The 7,125-nt window shown below is 39.9% G+C and overlaps 1 non-coding gene across 1 annotated transcript; it reads left to right on the top strand.

Moving 5' to 3' along the window:
• Positions 1–6,757: 6,757 nt before the first annotated feature.
• On the top strand, positions 6,758–6,839 carry TRNAS-GCU (transfer RNA serine (anticodon GCU)). Its single transcript has one exon. It is a non-coding gene; the product is annotated as a tRNA-Ser (tRNA).
• The last annotated feature ends 286 nt before the right edge of the window (positions 6,840–7,125 follow it).

Below are 7,125 nucleotides of genomic sequence, written 5' to 3'. Positions count from 1 at the left end.
TATGCCCTGCTTATTTAGTGGGGATGGCTAGCAGGAGGGAAATGGCTTCTTCAGATTCCTTTGTTTTGTCCAATTGTATTTTGATCAGTGTGTTAATTTTCTTAGAATGATCTTAAAGGCTCAAGAGAACAATTCCATTGCACAAAGTTGGTGGGGTGAGTTTTGCTTTACATGGTCAGCAAAATAATTTTCCTTCTAAGGATCAATGTTAAATATTTATTTTATCCTTATTAATTTGCACTTAATCAGCAACATTGTTTAAGAACCGAGTCACCTAAATATTCATGTTCTTGGCAGTGTGGCGTATCTTCCCTCACTTCTCAGCTCTCCTTGAATGCCTTGCTATTGTCTCCTAAAAGTCTCCTTTCCTTAGGTTTTATATTTCTCCTTATTTTTAACCTAAGACATTGTTTTAGTCAAAACACACTCTCTTTATAGAAGTTTGCACTTAGGATCTTCAGTTTTCAAGACTGACCTTAAGTCTTTCACTTTTGCTAAGAATTTCACTTTTGCTAAGAAGACATCAACTAAACAATTATTTTTATTCCAATTAATGTGGATTCAAACAAATTGGCTGTCAAAGCTTTTGCAAGATTGGAGGTTTTCTTAAAAGTTTTTTCTCTTCTTTTCTTTTTTTTTAGGGTTTTTTTCTTTTGGAGGAATTTTTTGTTTGTTTGTTTGGAGGCTTCCCTTTTCTTTTGAATAAATTAATCTGTACAAGTTAACCTTGCAGTATTTAAATAAATGGACAGGGCTTCCCTGGTGGTCCAGTGATTAAGACTTCACCTTCCAATGTAGGTGTTGCAGGTTTGATCCCTGATCTGGGAGCTAAGATCCCACAGGCCTCGTGGCCAAAAAACCAAAACATAAAACAGAAGCAATATTGTAACAAAGATTCAATAAAGACTTAAAAAAAATGGTCCACATCAAAAAAAAAATCTTTAAATAAATGGATAAAGGAAAGAATAGAATCATTTAAAAATCGGAAATAAACCAAGGAATCACCAAATAATTTCCTGTGAATTAGTTTTATAGCAAGAAAGAAAAAATTCCAGAATCTTTACCATTTGTAGTTAAAATCTTGAAAGAGGAAAGAAGTTACTCATTATGGATATAAATCCGATTTTTTTTTTTTACAGTCCTTTAAAAATCAAAATTCATCAGCTGACTCTAATATGAAGGAAAAAATATTCTACCTCAGACATCTGGCTTAATGAGGTTATGTCCAGTCTTAACATACAAAAGCTAAATTGTCATTCCCACAATACCTGTTACTCCCCCAATCCTCCCAATTTCAATAAACGCTTTCTCCATTTGCTCCATCACTCAAGTCAGAAGCATGAGAATCATCGTTTGTCCTTCCCTGTTACCAGATGTTTGGGTTTGCTGGGGACTGAGGGTGCTACCAGAGAGGCAGGGCTTTCAGTGATGAAACAAAAAAGTTCCAGAATCCAGCAGTGGTTAGTCACCCTACCTGTCCCTCACAGTGTGTATCCATCCAAATCATCACCAGGTCCCGACAATTTTATCTCCAAAATATATCTTGGATTCATCTACCTCTCTCCATTCCTGTAGTCATTCTTTTAGCCCAAGCCACCAACCATCTTTCATGCTGACTGCTGCCATGGCTGCCCAATGGATCTGCTCAAATCTATTCAACCTGTTCTCTCCAGAGCATCCAGAATGATCTTTCAAAAATATTAAACCGATCACATTCTTTCTCTACTTTTAAGCTCCAATATGTTCCCATTGCAATTTGGGTAAAAATTTCAAATCCTAAACATGGTGTTCAAGGCCTGTATTGATTTGGCCAACTTCTCCAGTGCCATTTCCCCACTGTCTCCTTTGCTCGCTTCTGTTCAGGTCACACTGGGCTTCTCTCAATTTTCCTAATTTTCCCAGTTCTTCCTGTTTTGGGAACTTCACACATGTTTTTCACTCTGCCTGGAATACCCTTTGCTTCACTTTCTGCCTCCTTGTCCCCTACATTTCTCTTGGATTTTATCCTAAATATCACCTATTTATCTAAAGGATATCTATTTAAGAGACACATTTCCTAATTTCCCAGTTAATGTTAATTCTCCCCCCATGGTTTTTCTCATGACACTCTTATGTTTTCATATCCTTTAACAAAATTTGTGATCATATACCTTTTTGTGTTCTTTTTTGTCTAAATATCTGTCTTCCCCCATAGACAGTGCACACTGTGCATGGCACAGTGCCTGGAATAGAAAAGACATTTGTTAAATAATTGTTGAGAGAATGGGTACATAGATGGTGGATGGTGTGATTTTATCATGCTTAAAGTACAAATTTGTTTCCTGGCAGACTTGCTGCTACTATAGATTATTAGAAATGATCTAAACAGAGAGGTTCCAAGCTTCAACAGTAAGTCCCCAGACCACTCAGTGATTTGGCCCCATCTGTACATGTAGGGAAGGAGAGAAAAAATAGAATAACAGGCACAGAGGACAATGAGATCTGAAGGTCCTCAGAGCTGAAGGATCAGGAGGATAAGCAGGTTATGAGGGAAAGGGGCTAATGCAGGGCACCAAGTGGGAATTCTGCTCAGACTCTGCTTCAGAGAGCTTTGTAGTCAAATATATTTTTCTGGAAATTGTATGCTCTACCTGTGGAAATGGAAAGTGAAACCAGATCCCTCTGAGAAAAGGTGGGGACATAAAGCTCCAATCCTCTGTAGTTCGGTGAGAAGTAAGACGTGAGATTATGAAGCTTTGGTAGGAGGAAAGCCCAGGAAGGAGATTGAGGTACAAAAACAGCTATTACAATCACTACGCTATAGAACACAATGAAAAGGATGCTTTCATTGTGCTGTGCTGAAGTAGTCTGTGGAATCAGACCTCTTACAAGTAGTGTAACCTTGACCTGTAAGATATTATGATGACACTCTACCTTATCATATGTAAAAATTGTTGTTGTTAAATCTAGTGGTCATTTCTTTTTTTTTTTTTAATTTATTTATTTATTTTTGGTTGCGTTGTGTCTTCGTTGCTGCACGCGAGCTTTCTCTAGTTGTGGTGAGCGGGGCTACTCTTCGTTACGGTGCGCGGGCTTCTCATCGTGGTGGCTTCTCTTGTTAGGGAGCACGGGCTCTAGGCACGTGGGCTTCAGTAGTTGTGGCACGTGGGCTCTAGTTGTGGCTCACAGGCTCAGAGCGCAGGCTCAGTAGTTGTGGTACACGGGCTTAGTTGCTCCACGGCATGTGGGATCTTCCCGGACCAGGGCTCGAACCCGTGTCCCCTGCACTAGCAGGCGGATTCTTAACCACTGCACCACCAGGGAAGTCCCTAGTGGTCATTTCTTAATTAATATCTCCATTTATGAGTAGGATTTGGCTCTGTTCACCACTCTCCTGTCTTTAAAAAAAAACTTGTTTAAATTTTTCTTTACTTAAAAAAGTAAATTACTAAATAACATGTACTCGTGGTAAAGAAAAAAATCTTGAAAAATGTTTTAACATAGAAAAGTTTAAAGTTTCGATACTAGCTGTTTACAATTTGTATACATCCTTCAAGATATTTTAGTTTTATATCAATCAGAGCCTTCCAGAATTTGCAAAAGGTTCATGTCATCTTCATTACCAGTATATAAAAAATAAAGAAATGCCAAATAAGGTTGGAAGATATCGAGATATGTTTAAGACCCTTCAGTTAACTCAAAAAAGAAACAAACAATTGTTTATATAATATGTGTATAGATATACACATACATACATAATACTCCTTTGAAGACAACATGAAAAGTCTAAGTTGGGGGGCTTCATAAAATTGAGGTTAAAGCTAAATGGCCTTCACTGATATTAAATATCTACTCTCTCAGTCTATCGTCTAAAATAAACAAAAATACTATACATACTGTTCTGCAACTTGCCTTTAAAAAAAAAACCTAACAGTGGGAAAATATTTATTTGTAAGTTACTACATGTAGTTATGTATTAGTCTTATTAATGAACACATACTGCTCTAACGTTTTGCTTAATCATAAGTTATTTAACTCAATATTACATTTGGTGGACATTGGATAGTTTTTAATAGTTTAACTAAAAAGTAGTGCTCCACTGTATATATATAATGTGTGTGTATACATACTTTTCACACTAGTGTTGGCATTTCTCCAGCATAATTCTCTGCTAGTAGGTTGACTATTGGGTTTCAGGAAGGGAGGGAGGGAGGGAGGGAGGAAGGAAGGAAGGAAGGAAGGAAGGAAGGAAGGAAGGAAGGAAGGAAGGGAGGAAGAAAGGAAGGAAGGAAGGAAGGAAGGAAGGGAGGGAGGAAGGGAGGGAAAGAAGAAAGGAAGGATATGAACTTCATAAATTTTAATAGTTCTTATGCAATTGTCCTTCAGTCTGATTGGGCCGATTTACGCTCGCGTGGACAATATTTCAGAAATCTAAAGTGGGAGTAGGAGAAGGAGAATGATATATTATTGCTTTAAATGTCACGTCCTTACATGAGTTAGGTGGAGCATCCTCAGTCACGTTTATTAACCATTTGATTTTCTTTTGTGAATTGACCATAAGTGTTTTGGGTTTTGTTTGTTTGTTTGTTCGTTTGTTTTGCCGCGCCGCGGCTTGCGGGATGGGACCCTGGCCATGGCAGTGAAAGCGCCGAGTCCTAACCACTGGACCGCCACGGAATTCCGACCATACATGGGTTTGTTTGTTTTTTGTTTTGTTTTGTTTTGTTTTTTCCCCCTACTGGGTTTTCTTTTCGTGTTGAATACAATTTCAGGTAATTAATTATTAGTGTCTTATTTATTTTGTTAGTAATAAAAACAACTACCATAATATCAAATGATTTACACAGCAATTACTATTTGCAAGACAATTTTCTTAATCTTTTTTTTGAATTTTTGAATTTTATTTATTTTTTTATACAGCAGGTTCTTATTAGTCATCCATTTTATACACATCACTGTATACATGTCAATCCCAATCTCCCAGTTCATCACACCCCCCGCCCGCCCCCCCCTACCCCCCCCCCCCCCCCCCCCGCCGCTTTCCCCCTTTGGTGTCCATACGTTTGTTCTCTACATCTGTGTCTCTATTTCTGCCCTTCAGACCGGTTCATCTGTACCATTTTTCTAGGTTCCACATATATGCGTTAATATACGATATTTGTTTTTCTCTTTCTGACTTACTTCACTCTGTATGACAGTCTCTAGATCCATCCACGTGCAAGACAATTTTCTAAGCATTTCACTGATGTTAACTAATTTAATACTCATCGTAACCTTATGGTTTTTTAAAAAATAGTATTATTAACCCAAAAGTTTTAATTAATTGAAAATATCCTTTCTAGGAGCCTTAATTCTAAGGCTTAGATTTGGTATTAAATCTGTTAACAATAGTTATCGTTTGCTTACACGGACACTGGTGTATTAAGACCAAAACAAATACATTCCCTGCCCTCTTGCTGTAGCGAGAGTGGTCTAAGTCCAACTTCACCGAAGCTCTTAGTTGACTGCAGAAACCCACCCCCGCCCCCCTCCCCCCCCCCGCCCCCGCTCGAGGCTTCCACTAGGAACAGTTCTGAAGTCACTGGTGTGAAATGAGCTTGCCTTTGAGTCTCTGAAAGGTAAGTGTGAGTGGTAGCGGATGACTCAAAGTGTAACAATACTCAAAGGAACAAATATTGTTTCATTCAGTATTGCGGATGAAGTACCTCTAAAGGTTTTGTGCTGATCGAAGATATTTTGAAATTCGGTGAACTGGGGTGAGAGAGAAGAGTCGCTCCCAACAAAGCTGAGAACAGAGCTAAGAGATTTCGTAGAGAGGAAAAAGGCAACAACATTTTTGTAGAAAAGAACAATTCAACCTCCAAAATTCTGCACTAAATATTTAAAAGTACACAAACTCTCACGAGTGGAAGAGGTTTTTTGTTTTTGTTTTTTTGCCGCGCCGTGCGGCTTGTGGGATCTTATTTCCCCCACCAGGGATCGAACCTGGGCCCCCGGGATTCTTGATGGTTATTTTATCACAGAGGTTGTCAGAGCTGCAGGGGACGTTAGGGGTTACTCAGTCCGGCCTCCCTAGTGGGGCTTAGGAAAGAGCCACAACCAGCACCTGCACCCTGCCTCCTGCATCAGGGATTACCCGCCCCACCGGCCCTTCCCAGCGTTAATAGTAGTCAAGCTAAGCCGCTCTTGCGCTATGATACAAGTATCTTCCCATTGGGGCTCTTTCTCTTGTCTACATTTTTCCAAAACACGTTCTCATGCGTTGCTGATTTTTCATAGACTGATCAATGCCAAGTCCTAAAGTGGATAACAAAAGACAAATGAGGGCGTCTCCAGGCTGGCGGGCGTATCACAAAAGCAAATGGAAAGGAATCGCAGAGCCGGGATTCTTGTACCACTCAGAAAACGGGAATCCGGGGATTTCTGATCAGGAGGTGGGGAAATCAGTCCCTCGAATGCAGAATGCAGCGGCGGAGGGACCCTGTGAACGTCCGGGTGTGTGTCTCCCCGGCACGCAGAGCTGAGTCGGCCAGCCAGGGTTGGCTTGTGTCCAACAACGTGTGTCAGGCCTGGTTCCACCTGTTATCAGGTATTTGCCAAGTAAATTCACCACTCCAAGTGTTGTGCATCAGTTTTGTGGTGGCTGTGAAATATACTTTGACACCTGACTCACACTGTGGTTGTGACGATTAATCCAGGAAAAGAGCGATTAGATGCATTGCTATAAAACGCCTGGAAGTACTGCAGGAAGAAGTTGAATAAAAAAAGTCTCGTGTGTGACGAGGTGGCCGAGTGGTTAAGGCGATGGACTGCTAATCCATTGTGCTCTGCACGCGTGGGTTCGAATCCCATCCTCGTCGGTGTGCTGCGCATATGAAGAGTAAATGTTCTTTTTTGGTGAGTTAATTCTTTACTCATCACTCAGTTGAGTAATTCCTTCTAATCCCCCCTGTTCTCCGCTTCCTCAGTAGCATTTTCCTGGCTGTGAACTTTGTTAACTGATATGCTTGATTCATGTTTCATTCTCCCACAAAATGTTCATTCCATTACAAGTTTTGCTTAGCAGGGATTCCCCACTGAGGAAATAATTGAAGAATTAATTGAGGACCATAGAAAAACAATGCCTAATAAATTTAGAGGAGCTGA

Source organism: Eschrichtius robustus, chromosome 12 (assembly GCF_028021215.1).
Source record: "Eschrichtius robustus isolate mEscRob2 chromosome 12, mEscRob2.pri, whole genome shotgun sequence".
Classification (NCBI taxonomy): Eukaryota; Metazoa; Chordata; class Mammalia; order Artiodactyla; family Eschrichtiidae; genus Eschrichtius; species Eschrichtius robustus.
The sequence above is the reverse complement of the archived record's forward strand: the minus strand, read 5'-3'. Positions and strand labels throughout refer to the sequence as shown.